Consider the following 21,220-nt stretch of genomic DNA (forward strand, 5'->3'; position numbering starts at 1 on the left):
CCAGTGTTACAATGTTGCCATTAAGATGCAGCAATCCAAATACTAAATACAATGTAGCAATATTTGCACAGCAGGTGGAAAGCCCAATCTAGGGTTTTAGATATGTTTCATTTTGCTACAATCTCCTATCACACCTTTAAAAGGCCAACCATAGTCAGTAAATACAAATGCAACAGTCTACTGCACCCATATAGAAACCACATCTAGTCTGCAGAATGCAAATCATACATAGGCGGCATGACTATGTGCAAGGGGAAGAGTTGCATCAATCATCTCAGTTGTAAGCGATAGCATCTCGTTTATGATGACAGAAGGAAGGAGAAATCAACACGTCTAATGAAGGTATATATTAAATCAATGCCATATGCATGTACAATAAGTCTTCCAAAAGGCCCTGAATGAATGGAATAGCATGCACATTGCACTTCAAGGGTGACAGCACATTAGCAACTACCAAGTCATCCTTGGGTGCAATGTATAGCATGTTGATACTATGGAAAGTTGCATTTACATAAAGGGGTACAGCCCTCAGGCCTTATCTGGAGGAAGCGTATAGGAATCTATAGGTTATGGGAATACGTGATGTTAGGAAGGAATCACATTTACCTGTCTTTGCTCGGCTCTCGACAAGCTGCAGCCTGGAGCTCAGCAAATCCCCAGCCTCTCTCCCCTGCAACACTACACAGAATGGAAAGTCAGCCCTGTGCAGCCCAGCCCAGTCCTTCCTACTAGAGGGAGGAGAGAGCATTGTTTCCTGGTACGAACTACCCAGACTGCTAGCTGGGGAGGAATTTCATTCAAACTCACAAGTGAGCTGTCAGGAAATGTCTGTTTTGCTTTGGGGATATTCACAAGAGCGTATTTGCGTAGCGTATTACATGCAGAGATTTTGCGCACGTAATAAGCAATGAATAGAACCCATTGATTTCAATGAGCGCCCTTTTTACGCGATGTGCAATCGAATGAAAAAATACACCTATTTTTTGTGCAGCGCAAGAGCCTATTGGGCATTTGAAAATGCGCAGGACATATGCAGTAAATATAAGAATTCGCTGCGCATATATACATCACATTGATTTTGTACGTATTTGCTTGCGTGTGCAAATATGCGGTGCATTTGCGCACCCAAAAGCACTCCAGGTGAAATACACGGGCTTAAGCACATTAAGGTCGAATAAATATGCAGCATTAACCCTTTCCAATCGACTGTCTGACGTCTGAAGACATTCTGATTGAAGGCTGTACAGCTCCGATGGGGCAAGACGTCCGGCAGGGTATTCTTATTGTATCTTACTGGCTGCTCTGTTGTGGGGGCCTCCTCGGCATGTCACATACTGCAGTACTGGTTCTAGCCAGCAGATGGTGCCATTGTATAATGGCAGAAAGAGAAAGCCCCCTAGGAATCCCTGAATCCAAAATTGGATTGCAAAGGGTTAATGTGTTGCCGAAATTCACTTACACCATGTGAAGAAATCCTTTAGGCCAGGCTCACATGTCTACATTGGAATTGCGTATTATGAGGGCTCTGTACACTCGTGTGATACGCAGTAACTCATAGGCAACCAATTATATTGCATTATGCAGTTTTGCTTACAATAGCGTGTCGGAATCGCGTAATACCTGAGCGCAAAATAGAACACGCATGAGATTGAGCCCATTGTTCTTTACTGTCACATATATATATATATATATATATATATATATATATATATATATGCGCTCATGCGCAATTACATTGCGTATGGGCTGTGTGTATACGCTTCATAGCTAAGCTACAGCGCGGGAAATATAAACCCCCCAAAATTAAAACAGGTGTACTGCGCATAACTGCATGAGTATGCGGTTATGTCCAGTACAATTTCGCCACCATACGAAGGGTCACGGCCATATTCAGGGCTGTCAAACTCTGCGGGAGCGTTTGTGAGCCGTGTTAGTCCGGCCTAAGGCTTCTTTACACAATCTTGTTTGCGCACGCAAAATCCACTATCGCTAAACAAAGAGAATAGAACCCATTGATTTCATTAGATTTGTTTTCAAACGTGATTTGTGCGTGCACACGGAAAAAAGTAGGACCTGCTCTATTTTCTTGATTTTGCATAAAAAAGGCCCCATAGCAGTCTATGGGAGGTGCGCTAATACAGAAGAGGAAGTGTGAAACACTTCGCAAAACGCAGGGAAATAGCACTTCTGGACCTCATTAGCCTTTTAAACCATGGAAGAGGTGTGTTATGTGCCTATGAACTGGCCCTGCATGCACAAAAAGTACAGTAATATGAGCAGACGTGCGCAAAACAACCCTTATCAAACCTCGTTCATGTGCAAATATGTTCCACTGTGGCGAGCATTTTTGCGCATATTCTCATGTGAAGCTACCATTATAAAGGATGTGATTGTTCCCAACAAGAGAAACCAAGTAATCTTGTATATACGATACCTTTTAATGGCTTTAATATCTTTTAACAAAAATGCATGATGGTATAGCAAGCTTTCGAACCTTTCAGGATTCTTCATCAGGCTTAATGAAATAGATCTAAAGAGGCATGCATGTGTATGTATATATATATATATATATATATATATATATATATCTCGTGCGGATGACACGTGCAGATTCCGCAAATCAAATCCAACTGTGGACATTGGGCCTTAAAGTGCAAATTAATCACTTCCATGTCTGTGCCTTGTCATAAGTATGCGTATATTAATCACATCCTTGTCTGTGCCTTGTCATAAGTATGCGTATATATATTTATACGCATACTTATGACAAGGCACAGACATGGATGTGATTAATTGGCACTTTAAGGCCCAATGTCCACAGTTGGATTTGATTTGCGGAATCTGCGCGTGTCATCCGCACGTGGGATCTGCATATCAAGTTACCCATAGGGAAGCATTGGGCATCCGCACTTCCTTTAACACCTGCAAATTTGTTTTTATTTGATTTGCAGATGGCACGAGCCATAATAAATTGCAGCATGCGCCTTTTTACCACGGATCAGGCACAGATCTGGCTCCATCTATCTAGTTAATGATCCGCAGTGTATTTCCAAATATATTTGCGGATTCACTGCAGATTTGAAGGTTAAAATCAATTAGGGAGGTGGGGTGAAGGCTGGGAGGTGGGGTTGCACATGAAAAATCAGCGCATGCTGTGGACATGAGGCCTAAGGGCACATTCAGATGACTGTATATCGGCCAGGTATTCATGCCGGCCGATATGAGGCACCTCTCTCTGCGGGGGGAGGAGGCTGGAGGAGCCGGGATCAGTGCTCTGAGCTCCCGCCCCCTCTCTGCCTTCTCTTCACCCCCTCTCCGCCACTCTGCACTATTTGCAATGAGAGGGTGCGGGGCTAAATTACGGGAATTAGCTCCGCCCCCGCCACGCCTCTCCTCATTGAAACTAGTGCAGGGGGGTGGAGAGGAGGCAGAGAGGGGGCGGGAGCGCAGAGCACTGCTCCTGGCTCTTCCAGCCTCCTCCCACTGCAGAGAGGGACGCCGTATATTGGCCGGCGTGAATACACAATATACGGTCGTCTGAATGCACCCTTAAGGATACTACAACAGGATGAGAAATGAAAACTTACTTAAATAGTCAACTGATAAAGATGTGACGGTTTTATGGTCCCTGAATTAGTGTTAGGTGGTCACCAGGCCAGCAGTGTTATCTGTGCTATAGATATCTCTATCCTCATAAGGAATTGAACCCTCTATTGAAAGTGTCAAAAGTTGCTATAAATTTATACTCCCAAATTCTTCTGTGGCTTTGTGATTTGAAATTGCCTTTAAGTATAATAACTTTCATGTGTTCCTTGTGTGGTGCAGAGTGTTAAGGCCCATTTAGACTCAACGATTATCGCTCAAAATTTGCTCAAAAGCCGTCTTTTTGAACAGTAATCATTGGGTGTAACTGCATGGACATCGTGCAGTTGTCGTTAAGCCGTTGCTCATCGTTGTCTTTCAGCATGCTGAAAGACAACGATAAGCCTTATCAGGAATTCACAGCAGGATACAGCTGATACTATTGTCTCAGCTGTATCCCGCTCCCTGATGACAGTCTGGGTATGAAGAACAGAGTGGTCCAGCTGTTTGACAGCCAGATGCTCCCAGCTGGGAACAGCTGGATGCAGAGAATAAGCGGCCCCCCTGCTTGTCTTCTGCATTCTCCGCTGGGAGCGCTCAAAGCTGTCTTTTAAGCGATAACCATTGCGTCTAATTGCCGGACATCGTGCAGTTTTCATGCACGATTCGTTCCTCGCTCAATTCTAGTTTTCTTGAATTGAGGAATGAACTCTTATCAGCGGTGCAGACTATTATCACAGTTGGCAGCGCTAATAAGATTCTTTCAGCTCGTGTCCCGCTGGTAGTTCACAGCGGGACACGAGCTGTAAGCACGGAGAACAATACAGCTGTTTGCTTATGCAGAACAGTTGTCCCACTCCACCTGCATAGCTCTTTAGAAACTAATTCGCTACTATAGACTATGCAAAGATGATCGCTCAAAACTGTCACTCAAACGATTGTTTGAGCGATCATCTGTAAGTGTAAATGGGTTCTTTGCCATTAAAAGGTATCATATCTACAAGATTACTTGGTTTCTCTTACTGGGAACAATCACACTGTGCTCTACTGGCTAACACCGTACCAAAGATGTGACACTCAAATCGCAACAGGTGCAGTGTATTTGCAAATTTATTATTAGGCCTATGTCAAATGGGTGTATGCGCATTTGTGCATCGGACATTGCATGCGCCTCCGCATTTTGTAATTTATTTTTTGCATGTGCAAAAAACACACCACCGCAGTCACGGCCATTGAAATAGCCAATTAGTTAAATGCACATGTGAAATCGATGGGCTCTATTCACTGTGTATTGCGGATGTGATACACAGTGAATAGAATCTATTGATTTCTATGTTCTTGTCTGCATAAGCGTATTTTTCACGAGATCTGTGATCGCAAAAAAAAAAAATACACGGCAATATTTTTGCACACAGTAACAGCCCATTGAAATCAATGGGCATGTGTAAATGTGCTTGCATACGCAGTAAGCCAATGTGATTTTGTACAGAAACTCGACGCAGTATGCAAAATATGTAAGTATAAACACGATGCGGATTTGCTCAAAACACAACAGGATGTAGCGTATAGCCAGATGAGTTATTAGGCCGTCACACAGGCATATGAGCATTTGCACTGTAAATTGTGTGAATTTGTGCATACAAAAAAAACACGCAGCCCCAGTGCCAACCATCGAAATGGCCAATTAGTGTAATCAGTTCCATATGTTCTGCGCAGTGCACGGGAAACTGCAACTTGCTGTGTATTTTTTGGTACGAGTTGTGCAACCGAACTGTGCCCGCAAAATAAGTGCATGTGAATGAACCCATTGAACTTAATGGGTTCCATTCACTGCACATTATGTGCGCAAATACGCCAATGTGACACTGACCTTTATTCATTGACTTAGTGCCAACCTATACCACAATGCTGACCAGAGATTGCTATCACTCACTAGCCCAATATGACTCAGTCTAAACGAAAATCACTGCACGTGACGCCTACCAGATGTGCTGCAAAACATTTCCATAGCAAATACAGAGAAATCCGGACCAAAGACTTTTTTTTACCTTATAAATTTTGTCTGAGACTAAAAAACAAACCCTCTGTTGCTCTCCAGTGGAAATGCTTCTCTTATCTCTCTGCTAGTGACAACGCTTCTCTGATTCCCCTGCCAGTGACAACGCTTCTCTGATTCCCCTGCCAGTGACAACGCTTCTCTGATTCCCTGCCAGTGGCAATGCTTCTCTGATTCCCTGCCAGTGGCAATGCTTCTCTGATTCCCCTGCCAGTGGCAATGCTTCTCTGATTCCCCTGCCAGTGACAACGCTTCTCTGATTCCCCTGCCAGTGACAACGCTTCTCTGATTCCCTGCCAGTGGCAATGCTTCTCTGATTCCCTGCCAGTGGCAATGCTTCTCTGATTCCCCTGCCAGTGGCAATGCTTCTCTGATTCCCCTGCCAGTGACAACGCTTCTCTGATTCCCCTGCCAGTGACAACGCTTCTCTGATTCCCCTGCCAGTGACAACGCTTCTCTGATTCCCCTGCCAGTGACAACGCTTCTCTGGTCCCCCAGCCAGTGACGCTTCTCTGGTCTCCCCGCCAGTCACAACACTTCTCTGGTCAACCTGCCAGTGACAAGGTTTCTCTGGTCTCCCTGCCAGTGACAACGCTTTTACGGTCTCCCTGCCAGTGGCAATGCTTCTCTGGTCTCCTTGCCAGTGACAACGCTTCTCCGATCCCCCTGGCAGTGACAACATTTCTCTGGTCTTCCTGCCAGTGACAATGCTTCTCTTGTCTCCCTGCCAGTGACAATGCTTCTCTGGTCTCCCTGCCAGTGACAATGCTTCTCTGATCCCCCTGCACTGGGTATCACCTGAACTTGCTACGCCACTGCGTCTGTGAGCCCTTGACATGCCACAATTTACATTGATTGCGGCATGTAAGGAGTTAAGAACGGGGATTAATGTTCTCACCAATCATTGCAGTTGTAGTGGAAGGTCGACTAACTGTTACAGTGGCTCCCGCTGCGGGATAGCATGGGCTTAGTCCTGACCCTGCAACACATGAGTTTATATCCTATTACGGTAGCTACCACTCTGAGAGGACGTAAACTTACACCAGATATTGCCCCAAAAATGTGGGAGGACGGGATATATCAGTTTTCACAGACACTGTGCTGCTCTGTGTGTAAATTAGCTGCAATCTAACCGATAACCAGTCCTGCAGCTCATACTGGTCCGGGGTGTCTGCTGCTTGTTTCTTCACAACCCTTCAACTTGCCTAATTATATAGTTACAATCATAAGGCAAGGAAATAAATTGTTTTGCAGTTTGGACTACAATACATTTACCATTAACCTCTGTTGGTTTACAAGTTGTTCCAGTTATACGGGTGATTTCTGTTTTCAAGCGTTCCAAAACTTTCAGAACAAGTAGCACTTTAAATGCAGCATTTTTGACTTTTGTCCTCCATCTCTAAGGTAAACTGGAGAGCTTCCATAGTAACATACAGTAAATATAATTCAGGTGTAGCTGGGCTATTGGAACACATGAACTAAAGGGCTTATCTTTATGGCATATACACAGACTCTAGTGACCCTGTGTACCAATTTTGTAGCTTTTTCATAGTGTCCACATGAGTTCAGCTCTTTCTTTAACTCCCATAGACTTCAATGGAGAGAACCAGAGATAGGACTCGCACTTATGAAGCATTCACCTCCCACTGTCTAGAAGGTGAAGAATCAAGAAAAAGTGGACAAAAGCAGACAGAGCATCCCAGGATAAGAGGCCAATTATGTCTGGTGTACTTGGAATAAGTTAACAGTCATCAGACAAAAAGTAGAGAAGGTGCTGCTGGCCTTGTACACTGGGAGACCAGTGGTCTGATTAGCATCTGTAGAATTCGTGAAGAAGTCAAAAAGTTTGGACTCTGGCATGACATACGGTAGTTGGTGTAGTCTTATAAAATTGAAAAGGTATAAATTTTGTAGAATCCAAGTAATGATTTAGTGAAGTCTAGCCAGCAATGTAACCTGTTTTGCGGTATGCAGACCTCTTCATCAAACAGCGGGGTAATTACTGACAAGAGCGTTAAAAAATACGCTCTACATCACAGCGCAATGTTAAGTATGGATAAGATCTGGGAAAACTAAGGCATAGGCATTGCAAGGAAATGCTGGATAGTCAACACAATAATCTTCCCAATCACAACTTTTGGGCTTAGTCACACGGGAGTATGTCGGCTGGGATTTCATGCCCCGGCCGATATATGCTGTCCCTCTGATACATTGGCTTACAATGTATCAGTGCACAGGGGGCGTATCTCCGCAGCATAAAAGCGCCCGGTCGGGGCTTTTACGTCGGCTGCAGCAGCTGCATTGTCTCCTATAGGAGCCAATGACAGCTGCAGGAGAAGGGAGGTGGGAAGAAATTTAGCTGCATGACTGCTAAGCTCCATCTCCCTTCTCCTCTCCTCCCCTTGCCACTGTTTGAAGTGGGAAGGGTGGGACGGAGGCGGAGCTAACTCTTTCCTGTCCTGCCCCTCCCATTGCAAACAGCGGCAAGGGGCGGAGAGGGGCGGGAGCTCAGCATGCTAGCTCCCTCCCCATCCCGCCTCCTCCCCTTGCTGTCGGGCAGAGGGAGACAGCCGTCCCCTCGCCGACTCTCTGTGTATACACCGCCCTGTGCATCACATGGACGGCCGCTATATGCTCGTGTGAATAGGCCTTATGGCTGCGAAAGTTGGAAACTGAGGAAAACGAATCAGAGAAAGATTGATGCCTTCGAACTTTGGTGCTGGAGGAAACTTCTAGGAATTCCTTGGACAGCCAAGATTATGAACAAAACAGTCCTAGACCGCATCAAGCCAAAATTTTCATTGGAAGGCAAAATTACAAAACAGACTAATTCATTAGAAACATCAATAATGCTTAGAACGGTCAGCAGCAAAAGAAGACCTGGCCGCCAAAAAATGTCACGGCTTCTTGGTCCTTAAGGCCTCATGTGCACGGGAAAAATCAGGCCCGCAGTGGATTCTTCATGTAGAATCCGTAGCGGGGCCCTCCTGCCCCGCGGACATGAGGCTCAAAAATCAGAATAAACTCACCTCTCCGGACGCTGCGGATCTTCCTTCCTTCGCAGCCGGATCTTCTTTCTTCAGCCCGGCGGATGTGCTCGGCATGCCGGCAGCGTGCCGTGCACATGCGCCGGGCACATCCGCCGGGCTGAAGAAAGAAGATCCGGCCGCGAAGGAAGGAAGACCTGCAGCGTCCAGGACAGGTGAGTTTAATTCTGGTACGGGTCTCCCGCGGATCCGGACGGCTTCCATAGGCTTCAATAGAGGCCTGCGGGAGCCATCCCCATGGGAGATCCACACGAAAATGGAGCATGTCCATTTTTTCCCGCACGCGGATCCGCGCCTGAAGGGAAAAATGACATCCGCGGGTATTTAACTACCAGCGGGTGTCCAATGCATCCCTATGGGGCGCGGATCCGCGTGCGGGAAAAACGCTGCGGATTTTAACCCCATGGACATGAGGCCTAAAACTAATTTGTTAATAATTAATGCATTTATATAGCAGCGAAATATTCTGCAGTGCGTTAGAAATCAATAATAATCGTCATCAACTTGTCCAAATATCAAATTACTAAAAAGCAACAGTTTACAAGTTCATAGCATTCAACATTGGGTATAAAAGGGTTTTGTCTTCTAGCTGGTCTCTTGGTCATTTTCCTCCATGCCTTGAACTTCCTAGCATACTGAGCATGTGCATGGGATGGAAAGGGAAGTTATCTGCCAAGAATACCACAATTCTCCCTCTTCTCAGTCCATTTTCCTGTAGACAGGAGGATTATTCATCAACCACGCTGGCACTTGCTGATGATTTTTGAATGGGAATTTGAACATTCCACCTCTCAGTTCCAGACGCCATCGCAATAAAATGACTGACAGCAACACAACAAAGGTATATTTATATTATATTTTAATGCTTTATATAATGAGCAGTGAAGCTTCACTTAGAGTAGCCATATTATGAGAAAATGACATTATTTAAATCTGATTTTGGTGTCTTTTTATTTTTTATGTGACTATCCAAATAAAAGAAAGTCTTGCAGAATTCCAGCTTTCACACTAGAGCGTATGTAATAAGTTGATATTTCCTGTTTTCTGAAGCTCAGTTGTTGGCTTTGCTGTTTAGATTGGGGCAGAGTCAGAAGAGGATTGTTTTTCAATGACAGCTCTATTTTATTGCTGAAGGCGTAGATAAAGCAGAATATCAACACTAGAGATGAGCGAGCACCAAAATGCTCGGGTGCTCATTGCTTGAGTAAAACTTTTTGTAATGCTCGAGCGCTCATTTTGAGTAGTGAACCCCATTGAAGTCAATGGGCGACTCGAGCATTTTTGTATGGGACAGATGCTCCGCATAGGTAATGACTTGTCAAACACCAGAAAACATCAGAAAGTCAAGAAAACACCACAGAAACGGATACAGAAGGGCAGGGACAGCATGCATGACTGCATCTGAGGCTCCCAGGTCCCACTATTAAGACTACCTGCAACCAAGGACAATCACTGCCTGCGGATGACACCGCTGCCTCTTCTCCTGGGTTACATGCTGGCATTGCTGTCCAACCCCCCCCCCCCCCCCCCCCGCGAGCGTGCACGACCCTGCGTCAAGAGCGCACACAAAATTTTACCTGCGCAGCGTTCAGCTGGCCTCATGCCACACGCTCGCTTCATAGCCACACCACCCTCATGTCAATTTATAAGTGCGTACTGGATAAGGAGGAACTGGAGGCACACACTGCAGAGGGTTGGCAGGGATGGGCAGCGACCCTCTTTGAAAGTGTGGGCGATAGCCCACAATACTGTTGAAAATTAATGATAAATTGACGTACGATCATCATTCCAATCCCGTGCCACCTCCGTCACAAAATTGTCAGGAGCCGCAAACGTGGGCATAAAGGGGACTCAGGTGCCAGCACTTCTACACATCTCCACAATGCAGCAATACTCTGTGTGGGAAGCATGTAAGAGGGCCCAGGGTCAGGCTCGATCCCAGCCTCCACCTTGTGTGACCCAAGGTGCCGTCAGTTACATAGCGATGGGAAATCTATGTGTCCCCACACACTTCATTCTGTGTAGGTGTCAGATAGCTCAACACCGCAATGGGAAGTCTTTGAGTTCCTTGGGCTTGCCTATGCTGTCGGTGCACAAGGATGGTATTACACAGGAAGAAATCAGAGTGCCCATAGATGTCAGAGTGTCACCCTGCTAAGGGCCTCGGCCTCGGCCCACATTTCTGCCCTAGTCGGTCAGTGTATTTGTGCCAGACAGGTAAAACACTGCCATGGGAAGTCTTTGTGCACCAACAGCATAGGCGAGCTCAAAGAACTCAAACATGGTATTGCACATGAGGAAATCAGAGTGTATAAAGTATAGGTGGACCCCAGTAACAGTTTTGTAGCAAAAGTATAGGCAAACCCCTGTAACATTTCTGTAGCAAGATGATAGGTGAACCCCTCAAACCATTCAGTAGAAAAGGTATAGGTAGACCCTAGTAACATTTCTGTAGCAAAAGTATAGGCGGACCCCTGTAACATTTCTGTAGCAATAGCCGAGGTGAACCCCAGTAACAGTGGTGTACCAAGAGTATAGGCGAACACCTGTAAAAATTTGTTTACCAAGAGTATAGGCGAAGCCTGGAAAAATTAGCTTGCTAACAGTATTGGCAATGGCCTGAAAAATTGGTGTACCAAGAGTACAAGTGTATCCCTGAAACATTGCTCAACCGCGAGGGCAGGTGAAGCCGACAAACATTTTTTGAAGATACAGCACATTATTGGTTAATTTGTAGCAGAGCCTGGAGGCAGCCCTCCGCAAAAATTGGTTTAAGTTTAACTTTTAAAACTTTCAAAAGTTTTAAACAGAGCATTTTGGGCCGCATAGAAATTGGCAGTTCAGCGTGATGACATGCTGTTTTAGGAGGAGGAGGAGTAATAAGGATACACATAGCTAATTCTCCCCTTTTTTTGGGTGATAGAGGATGCATTTTTCTCCTGTTGCTGCAAAAAGATTCTTTAGGATCCGCTGCTTTCCACTGGTGGAGAAGAGAAGTCTGGGGAAATCCAGCCTTTGTTTATGAGGGTAAGCATGTCGGCACTGTCAGTTGACAGGCGGGTACACTTATCCGTGATGATTCCCCCAGCTGCATTAAACACCCTCTCTGACAAGAAGCTAGCGGCAGGGCAGGCCAGCACCTCCAGGGCATACAGCGCAAGTTCATGCCACGTGTCCAGCTTTGACACCCAATAGTTGTACGGAGCAGAGGCATCACGGAGGATGGTGGTACGATCGGCTACGTAATCCCTCACCATCTTTTTACAGTGCTCCCTCCGACTCAGCCTTGACTGGGTAGTGGTGACACAGCCTTGCTGGGGAGCCATAAAGCTGTCAAAGGCCTTGGAGAGTGTTCCCCTGCCTGTACTGGACATGCTGCCTGATCCCCATGCCTCCCCTGCTAGTTGGCCCTCTAAACTGAGTCTTCTGCCACTAGTGCTGTCAGAGGGGAACTTTAGCATCACTTTTTCCACCAGGGCCCTGTGGTATTGCATCACTCTCATACCCCTTTCCTCTTTGGGAATGAGAGTGGAAAGGTTCTCCTTATACCATGGATCAAGAAGGGTGTACACCCAGTAACCCGTGTTGGCAAAAATGCGTCTAACGCGAGGGTCACGGGAAAAGCAGCCTAACATGAAGTCAGCCATGTGTGCCAGGGTCCCAGTACGCAACACATCGCTGTCCTCACTAGGAAGATGACTTTCAGGATCCTCCTCCTCTTCAGCCCATACATACTGAACAGATGAGAGACAAGCAGCATGGGTACACTCTGCAGTGTGCCCAGCTGTCTCTTCCCCCTCCTCCTCCTCCTCCTCCTCCCCATCCCCTTCCTTCCCCTCCTCCTCCAAAACACACTGAGACATAGACATGAGGGTGGTCTGACTATCAAGCGACATACTGTCACCCCCCATCTCCTGTTCCAACCGCAAAGCGTCGGCCTTTATGCTTAGCAGCGAACTTCTCAGCAGGCAAAGCAGCGGGATGGTAACGCTAATGATTGCCGCATCGCCGCTCACCATCTGGGTAGACACCTCAAAGTTTCTGAGTACCTGGCAGATATCTGCCATCCATGCCCACTCCTCAGTAAAGAATTGCGGAGGCTGACTACCACTCCACCGCCCATGTTGCAGCTGGTATTCCACTATTGCTCTACACTGCTCGTACAGCCTGGCCAACATGTGCAGCATAGAATTCCAGCGAGTGGACATGTCGCACAGCAGTCGGTGCTTTGGCAGCTGAAACCGATGTTGTAGGGTCCTCAGGGTGGCAGTGTCCATGGTGGACTTACAGAAATGTGCGCCGACGCAGTGCACCTTGCCGAGCAGGTCAGACAAGTGGGGGTAGTTTTTCAGAAACCACTGAACCACCAGATTGAAGATGTGGGCCAGGCACGGCAAGTGTGTGAGGCTGCCGAGCTGCAGAGCCACCACCAGGTTACGGCCGTTGTCACACACGACCATGCCCGGTTGGAGGTTAAGCGGCAAAAGCCAGAGGTCTGTCTGCTCTGTCAGACCCATCAGCAGCTCGGGGGCCGTGTGCCTCTTGTCTCCTAAGCTGATTAGTTTCAGCACGGCTTGATGACGCTTGCCCACCGCTGTGCTGCTGAGCTGCCGCGCTATACCGACTGCTGGCGACGTGCTCCCAGTTCTTAATTGAGAGGTAGACATGGCGGAGGAAGGGGAGGGTTTGGAGGAGGTGGCATAAAACGCCGCAGATACCAGCACCGAGGTAGGACCGCTATTCTGGGTGTGGGTAGGACGTGAGCGGTCCCAGGCTCTGACTCGGTCCCAGCCTCCACCAAGTTCACCCAATGTGCTGTCAGGGAGATATAGTGGCCCTGCCCGCCAGTACTTGTCCACGTGTCCGTGGTTAAGTGAACCTTCCCGATAACCGCGTTCATGAGGGCATGATTTATGTTGCGGGAGACATGCTGGTGTAGAGCGGGGACGGCAAAATAGTGGCGACTGAGGACCAAGTAGCGCAGGACCGCCGCCGCCTTCATGCTTTTGAAAGCCTCCGTTTCCACAAGCCTGTACAGCAGCATCTCCAGGCTGATTAATTTGGCAATGTGCACGTTTAAAGCTTGTGCATGTGGGTGGGTGGCGGTCTATTTCCGCTTTCGCTCCAACGCTTGTGTTTTGAGAGACATTGCTGGATGGAGTGGAGGACAGTGGAGGTGAGGGTGTGGGTGCAGGCCGGGAGGCACTTGTGCCTGTGTCCTGGGAGGGGGATTAGATCTGTGTGCCAGGTTGTGACACAGGGGAAGAGGCAGTGGTGTGACCTGGAGGCGGTGAATGGTCTTCGTTCCACCTTGTAGGGTGCTTGGCCATCATAAGCCTGCGCATGCTGGTGGTGCTGAGGCTGGTAGTGGTGGCTCCCCGGCTGATCTTGGTGCGACACAGGTTGCACACCACCTTTTGTCGGTCGTTTGCACTCTCACTAAAAAATATCCACACCTCTGAACACCTAGCCCTCTGCACGGAAGCTTGCCGCGAGGGGGTGCTTTGGGAAACAGTTGGGGGATTCTTTGCTCTGGCCTTGCCTCTACCCCTGGCCACTCTTCCAACCTGTCCTGCTGCTGCACTTGCCTCCCCTTTTGAAGCCCTGTCCTCAGTAGGCTTAGCAAATCAGGTGGGGTCAGTCACCTCATCGTCCAGCTGCTCTTCCTCCAAATCCTCTGTGCGCTCCTCCCTTGGACTTACTGCCCTTACTACTACCTCACTAACAGACATCTGTGTCTCATCATCCTCATCCACAAAAAGCTCTTGAGACAGTTGCCGGAAGTCCCCAGCCTCATCACCCGGACTCCGGGAACTTTCCAAAGGTTGGGCATCGGTCACGACAAACTCCTCAGGTGAGAGAGGAACCAGTTTTTTCCCACTCATGGCAGGGACCCGAGAACAGTTCTTGGGAGTCTGCCAGCTCAGAATATGTCATTTTCATGGAGTGAGGAGGCTGGGAGAAAGGAGGAGCAGCAGCCAGAGGATTCAGAGTTGCAGTCCCTAGGCTGGGAGTAGTGGACTACGTAGAAGACTGGGTGGTCGATACATTGCTGGATGCATTTTCTGCCATCCACGACAGGACCTGCTCGCACTGCTCTGTTTGTAATAAAGGTCTACTACGTGGACCTGTAAATTGTGATATGAAGCTGGGGAGCCCAGAAACTTGCCTCTCTCCTAATCCCTCAGCAGCCGGCTGTGATTCACCATGCCCAGGAACTCGGCCTGTGCCCACACCCTCACTTGGACGTCCGCATCCATGTCCTCGACCCTTACCCCTACTCCTCATCATAGCGGATTAATAATAGAGTAGGGCCCAAATAAATTACCCCACTGTTCAGCACTGACAACTGGGCCTTAATTCACCGCACACAGAGACTTGTAGATAGTGGAGGCTTTATGCTGTGACTTGAAAAAATTAACCCGCTGCCTTGCGCTGATACCTAGGGGTAATTTACTGTTCGTAGAGACTTGTAGATAATAGAGGCTGTGTGGAGTGGGAGAAGACTCTTAAGCCAGTGGATAGTGCTGGTAACTGCCGCTATCTCAACCCCACCAAGGAAAGGGTATTGTGAGACGCTCTGCACAGTGGCAGAGCTGAAATACTTTGTAGTGGCGCAGAAAATATTAGAGTACTGTTTAGCGGTGAGACCTCTGTCTAATGCACTGCACATACAGAACGGTATAACTGAACTAGTTTGAAGTAGGCTAGGAAATGTTAGAGTGCAGTTTCACGGTGAGAGCTCGTTATACGTCACTGCAGGCTGAGAACGCTATTACTGAAAGGCTGGGAACAGGCCTAGATGCATAATACAAAAGTTGGTGCACTACTGCTCCCAGCCAGCCACAACTGTAAAGCACACAGTCATATGTAGCCCTAAGAAGGACCGTTGGGGTTCTTGTACGGAGGATCAGGACTGTATAACTTTCCCTATAGAAGCAGCTCTGTCCCTAAACTCTGCGTTATGCACTGCAGGCTGAGAACGCTATAGTTGAAATAGCCTGCACAGCCTGAGATGCTTAAAAAAAAATTGGTGCGCTATTGCTCCCAGCCAGCCACAACAGTAATGCACGCTATGAAGAGTAGCCCTGAGAAGAACCATTGGGGTTCTTGACGACAGGATCCTACTCTAACACTTTCCTTATATCAGCAGCAGCACTAACCTCTGCCAGCATGCGTCTGAGGCGAGCCGCGGGCGGGACCAGTTTAAGTACTCGGCGGTCACCTGATCTCGCCAGCCACTCACTACTGTGGGGAGGGAGGGGGAGAGGGCTGGCACGTCACAGCAGGAAGTGCCTATGCCTTCTTGCATGTTTATTGGCTAGAAAATAAACATGGGGGGAAGGAAATGCAAGTACCGCGTGGTGCTCGTCTTGAGTAACGAGCATCTCGAGTACCCTAATACTCGAACGAGCATCAAGTTCAGACGAGTGTGCTCGCTCATCTCTAATCAACACTATACACAGAAAAGGGTCTTTATTAGAGATGAGCGAACACCAAAATGTTCGGGTGTTCGTTATTCGGAACGAACTTCCCGCGATGCTCGAGGGTTCGTTTCGAACAACGAACCCCATTGAAGTCAATGGGCGACCAGAGCATTTTTGTATTTCGCCGATGCTCGCTAAGGTTTTCATGTGTGAAAATCTGGGCAATTCAACAAAGTGATGGGAACGACACAGAAACGGATAGGGCAGGTGAGGGGCTACATGTTGGGCTGCATCTCAAGTTCACAGGTCCCACTATTAAGCCACAATACCGGCAAGAGTGGGCCCCCCCCCTCCCAACAACTTTTACTTCTGAAAAGCCCTCATTAGCATGGCATACCTTTGCTAAGCACCACACTAGCTACAACAAAGCACAATCACTGCCTGGATGACACTCCACTGCCACTTCTCCTGGGTTACATGCTGCCCAACCGCCCCCCCTCCCCCCACAGCGCACACCAAAGTGTCCCTGCGCAGCCTTCAGCTGCCCTCATGCCACGCCACACTCATGTCTATTTAGAAGTGCGTCTGCCATGAGGAGGAACCGCAGGCACACACTGCAGAGGGTTGGCACGGCTAGGCAGCGACCCTCTTTAATAGGGGTGGGGCGATAGCCCACAATGCTGTACAGAAGCAATGAGAAATAGAATCCTGTGCCACCGCCATCAGGAGCTGCACACGTGGGCATAGCAATGGGGAAGCTATGTGCCACACACTATTCATTCTGTCAAGGTGTCTGCATGCCCCAGTCAGACTGGTAATATGCACCTTAACAGTAACCGCGTTGGTGGTAATGTGGTGGTGACTGCAGACCTAGTAGCACGGTTGTATTTTGTTGGTTTTCGGAATGTGGCCAGGATTAAGTGGGCCGTGGCGGGGGGATGGTGTGGGGGCTCTCTTGTTGTGTCGGTAAAGGTGAAATTCTTGGACTGCCACCAGACGAACCAATGCAAAGGCATTTGCCAAGAATGTTTTCCCTGTTGGAGGAGGAGGGGGATGTTTTTGAGGCACTACGTGTCCTCTCCACGTGTCCGTGGTTATATGCACCTTAACAGTAACCGCGTTGGTGGTAATGTGGTGGTGACTGCGGACCTAGTAGCACGGTTGTATTTTGTTGGTTTTCGGAATGTGGCCAGGATTAAGTGGGCCGTGGCGGGGGGATGGTGTGGGGGCTCTCTTGTTGTGTCGGTAAAGGTGAAATTCTTGGACTGCCACCAGACGAACCAATGCAAAGGCATTTGCCAAGAATGTTTTCCCTGTTGGAGGAGGAGGGGGATGTTTTTGAGGCACTACGTGTCCTCTCCACGTGTCCGTTCCATGTCAGCAATAGTAGCACTCAGGACAGGCCCCATTAACAATTCTGAAGCAGCAGTATAGCGGGAGCGCAGTCTTCGTTCCATGTAAGCAATAGTAGCACTCAGGACAGGCCCCATTAACAATTCTGAAGCAGCAGTATAGCGGGAGCGCAGTCTTCGTTCCATGTAAGCAATAGTAGCACTCAGGACAGGCCCCATTAACAATTCTGAAGCAGCAGTATAGCGGGAGCGCAGTCTTCGTTCCATTTCAGTAGCCTTAGTATAGCCAAGGCGCAAGTTACATTTATGTAGCTAAACTGTAGGCCAACCCCACACACCTTTCTGTACCATGAGTGCAGGCGAAGAACATAGAAATTACTATGATTACACTGTAGGTGAGGGCCCCAAAAAATTGGTGTACCAACAGTACTAATGTACCTCAGTAAAAATTGGCCATGCCCAACCAAGATGGCAGGTGAATCGCTTTGGTTAATGTGGCTTAAGTGGTAACTAGGCCTGGAGGCAGCCCAGTGTAACGAAAAATTGGTTCAAGTTAAAGTTCCAACGCTTTTAAGCGCATTGAAACTTATAAAAATTGTTCTGAAAAATTATTTGAGTGAGCCTTGTGGCCCTAAGAAAAATTGCCCGTTCAGCGTGATTACGTGAGGTTTCAGGAGGAGGAGCAGGAGGAGGAGGAGGAGGAATATTAGACATAGATTGATGAAGCAGAAATGTCCCCGTTTTGGATGGTGAGAGAGAACGTAGCTTCCATCCGCGGGTGCAGCCTACGTATTGCTTACGTATCGCTGCTGTCCGCTGGTGGAGAACAGAAGTCCGGGGAAATCCAGCCTTTGTTCATCTTGATGAGTGTTAGCCTGTCGGCACTGTCGGTTGACAAGCGGCTACGCTTATCTGTGATGATTCCCCCAGCCGCACTAAACACCCTCTCCGACAAGACGCTAGCCGCAGGACAAGCAAGCACCTCCAGGGCATACAGCGCTAGTTCAGGCCACGTGTCCAGCTTCGACACCCAGTAGTTGTAGGGGGCAGAGGCGTCACCGAGGATGGTCGTGCGATCCGCTGCGTACTCCCTCACCATCCTTTTACAGTGCTCCCGCCGACTCAGCCGTGACTGGGGAGCGGTGACACAGTCTTGGTGGGGAGCCATAAAGCTGGCCAGGCCCTTAAAGACTGTTGCACTGCCTGGGATGTACATGCTGCTCGATCTACGCACATCCCCTGCTACCTTGCCCTCGGTACTGCGCCTTCTGCCACTAGCGCTGTCGGCTGGGAATTTTACCATCAGCTTGTCCGCAAGGGTCCTGTGGTATAGCAACACTCTCGAACCCCTTTCCTCTTCGGGAATCAGAGTGGGCAGGTTCTCCTTATACCGTGGATCGAGCAGTGTGTACACCCAGTAATCCGTCGTGGCCAGAATGCGTGCAACGCGAGGGTCACGAGAAAGGCATCCTAACATGAAGTCAGCCATGTGTGCCAGGGTACCTGTACGCAACACATGGCTGTCTTCACTAGGAAGATCACTTTCAGGATCCTCCTCCTCCTCCTCCTCCTCCTCCTCAGGCCATACACGCTGAAAGGATGACAGGCAATCAGCCGGTGTACCGTCAGCAGCGGCCCAAGCTGTCTCTTCCCCCTCCTCCTCATCCTCCTCATGCTCCTCCTCCTCCTCCTGTACGCGCTGAGAAATAGACAGGAGGGTGCCCTGACTATCCAGCGGCATACTGTCTTCCCCGCCCCCGTTTCCGAGCGCAAAGCAGCTGCCTTTATGGTTTGCAGGGAATTTCTCAAGATGCATAGCAGAGGAATGGTGACGCTAATGATTGTAGCATCGCCGCTCACCACCTGGGTAGACTCCTCAAAATTACCAAGGACATGGCAGATGTCTGCCAACCAGGCCCACTCTTCTGAAAGGAATTGAGGAGGCTGACTCCCACTGCGCCGCCCATGTTGGAGTTGGTATTCGACTATAGCTCTACGTTGTTCATAGAGCCTGGCCAACATGTGGAGCGTAGAGTTCCACCGTGTGGGCACGTCGCACAGCAGTCGGTGCACTGGCAGCTTAAAGTGATGTTGCAGGGTGCGCAGGGTGGCAGCGTCCGTGTGGGACTTGCGGAAATGTGCGCAGAGCCGGCGCGCCTTTACGAGCAGGTCTGACAAGCGTGGGTAGCTTTTCAGAAACCGCTGAACCACCAAATTAAAGACGTGAGCCAGGCATGGCACGTGCGTGAGGCTGCCGAGCTGCAGAGCCGCCACCAGGTTACGGCCGTTGTCACACACGACCATGCCCGGTTGGAGGCTCAGCGGCGCAAGCCAGCGGTCGGTCTGCTGTGTCAGACCCTGCAGCAGTTCGTGGGCCGTGTGCCTCTTATCGCCTAAGCTGAGTAGTTTCAGCACGGCCTGCTGACGCTTGCCCACCGCTGTGCTGCCACACCGCGCGACACCGACTGCTGGCGACATGCTGCTGCTAACACATCTTGATTGCGAGACAGAGGAGGAGGAGGAGGAGGAGGAGGGTGCTTTAGTGGAGGAAGCATACACCTCCGCAGATACCACCACCGAGCTGGGGCCCGCAATTCTGGGGGTGGGTAGGACGTGAGCGGTCCCAGGCTCTGACTCTGTCCCAGCCTCCACTAAATTCACCCAATGTGCCGTCAGGAAGATGTAGTGGCCCTGCCCGCCTGTGCTTGTCCACGTGTCCGTAGTTAAGTGGACCGTGGCAGTAACCGCGTTGGTGAGGGCGCGTACAATGTTGCGGGAGACGTGGTCGTGCAGGGCTGGGACGGCACATCGGGAAAAGTAGTGGCGACTGGGAACTGAGTAGCGCGGGGCCGCCGCCTCCATGATACTTTTGAAGGACTCCGTTTCCACAACCCTATATGGCAGCATCTCAAGGCTGATGAATTTTGCTATGCGGACGGTTAACGTTTGAGCGTGCGGGTGCGTGGTGGCGTACTTGCGCTTGCGCTCCAACAGTTGCGCAAGCGACGGCTGGACGGTGCGCTGAACTACACTGCTGGATGGGGCCGAGGACAGCGGAGGTGAGGGTGTGGGTGCAGGCCAGGAGACGGTAGTGCCTGTGTCCTGAGAGGGGGGTTGCATCTCAGTGGCAGGTTGGGGCACAGGGGGAGAGGCAGGGGTGCAAACCGGAGGCGCTGAACGGCCTTCGTCCCACCTTGCGGGGTGCTTGGCTATCATATGTCTGCGCATGGTGGTGGTGGTGAGGCTGTTGGTGTTGGCTCCCCGGCTGAGCTTTGCGCGACAAAGGTTGCACACCACTGTTCGTCGGTCGTCAGGCGTCTCTGTGAAAAACTGCCAGACCTTAGAGCACCTCGGCCTCTGCAGGGTGGCATGGCGCGAGGGGGCGCTTTGGGAAACACTTGGTGGATTATTCGGTCTGGCCCTGCCTCTACCCCTGGCCACCGCACTGCCTCTTGCAACCTGCCCTGCTGATGCCCTTGACTCCCCCTCTGAAGACCTGTCCTCCTGAGTAAGCGTTGCACACCAGGTGGGGTCAGTCACCTCATCGTCCTGCTGCTCTTCCTCCGAATCCTCTGTGCGCTGCTCCCTCGGACTTACTGCCCTTACTACTACCTCACTGCAAGACAACTGTGTCTGATCGTCATCGTCCTCCTCACCCACAGAAAGTTGTTGAGACAGTTGGCGGAAGTCCCCAGCCTCTTCCCCCGGACCCCGGGAACTTTCGAATGGTTGGGCATCAGTGACGATAAACTCCTC

At 49.4% G+C, this 21,220-nt stretch overlaps 1 protein-coding gene across 2 annotated transcripts in view; it reads right to left on the reverse strand.

Annotated features, from left to right (window-relative positions):
* Nucleotides 1–678, reverse strand: part of CPT1A (carnitine palmitoyltransferase 1A) — a 74,343-nt gene extending 73,665 nt beyond the window's left edge. For both annotated transcript variants that reach the window (XM_066583203.1, XM_066583202.1), the window contains exon 1: nt 607–678. The gene's annotated coding sequence lies outside the window, so the exon portion shown is untranslated. The remainder of the gene's footprint in view (nt 1–606) is intronic.
* Between the last annotated feature and the right edge of the window lie 20,542 nt (nt 679–21,220).

Source organism: Eleutherodactylus coqui, chromosome 11 (assembly GCF_035609145.1).
Source record: "Eleutherodactylus coqui strain aEleCoq1 chromosome 11, aEleCoq1.hap1, whole genome shotgun sequence".
NCBI lineage: Eukaryota > Metazoa > Chordata > Amphibia > Anura > Eleutherodactylidae > Eleutherodactylus > Eleutherodactylus coqui.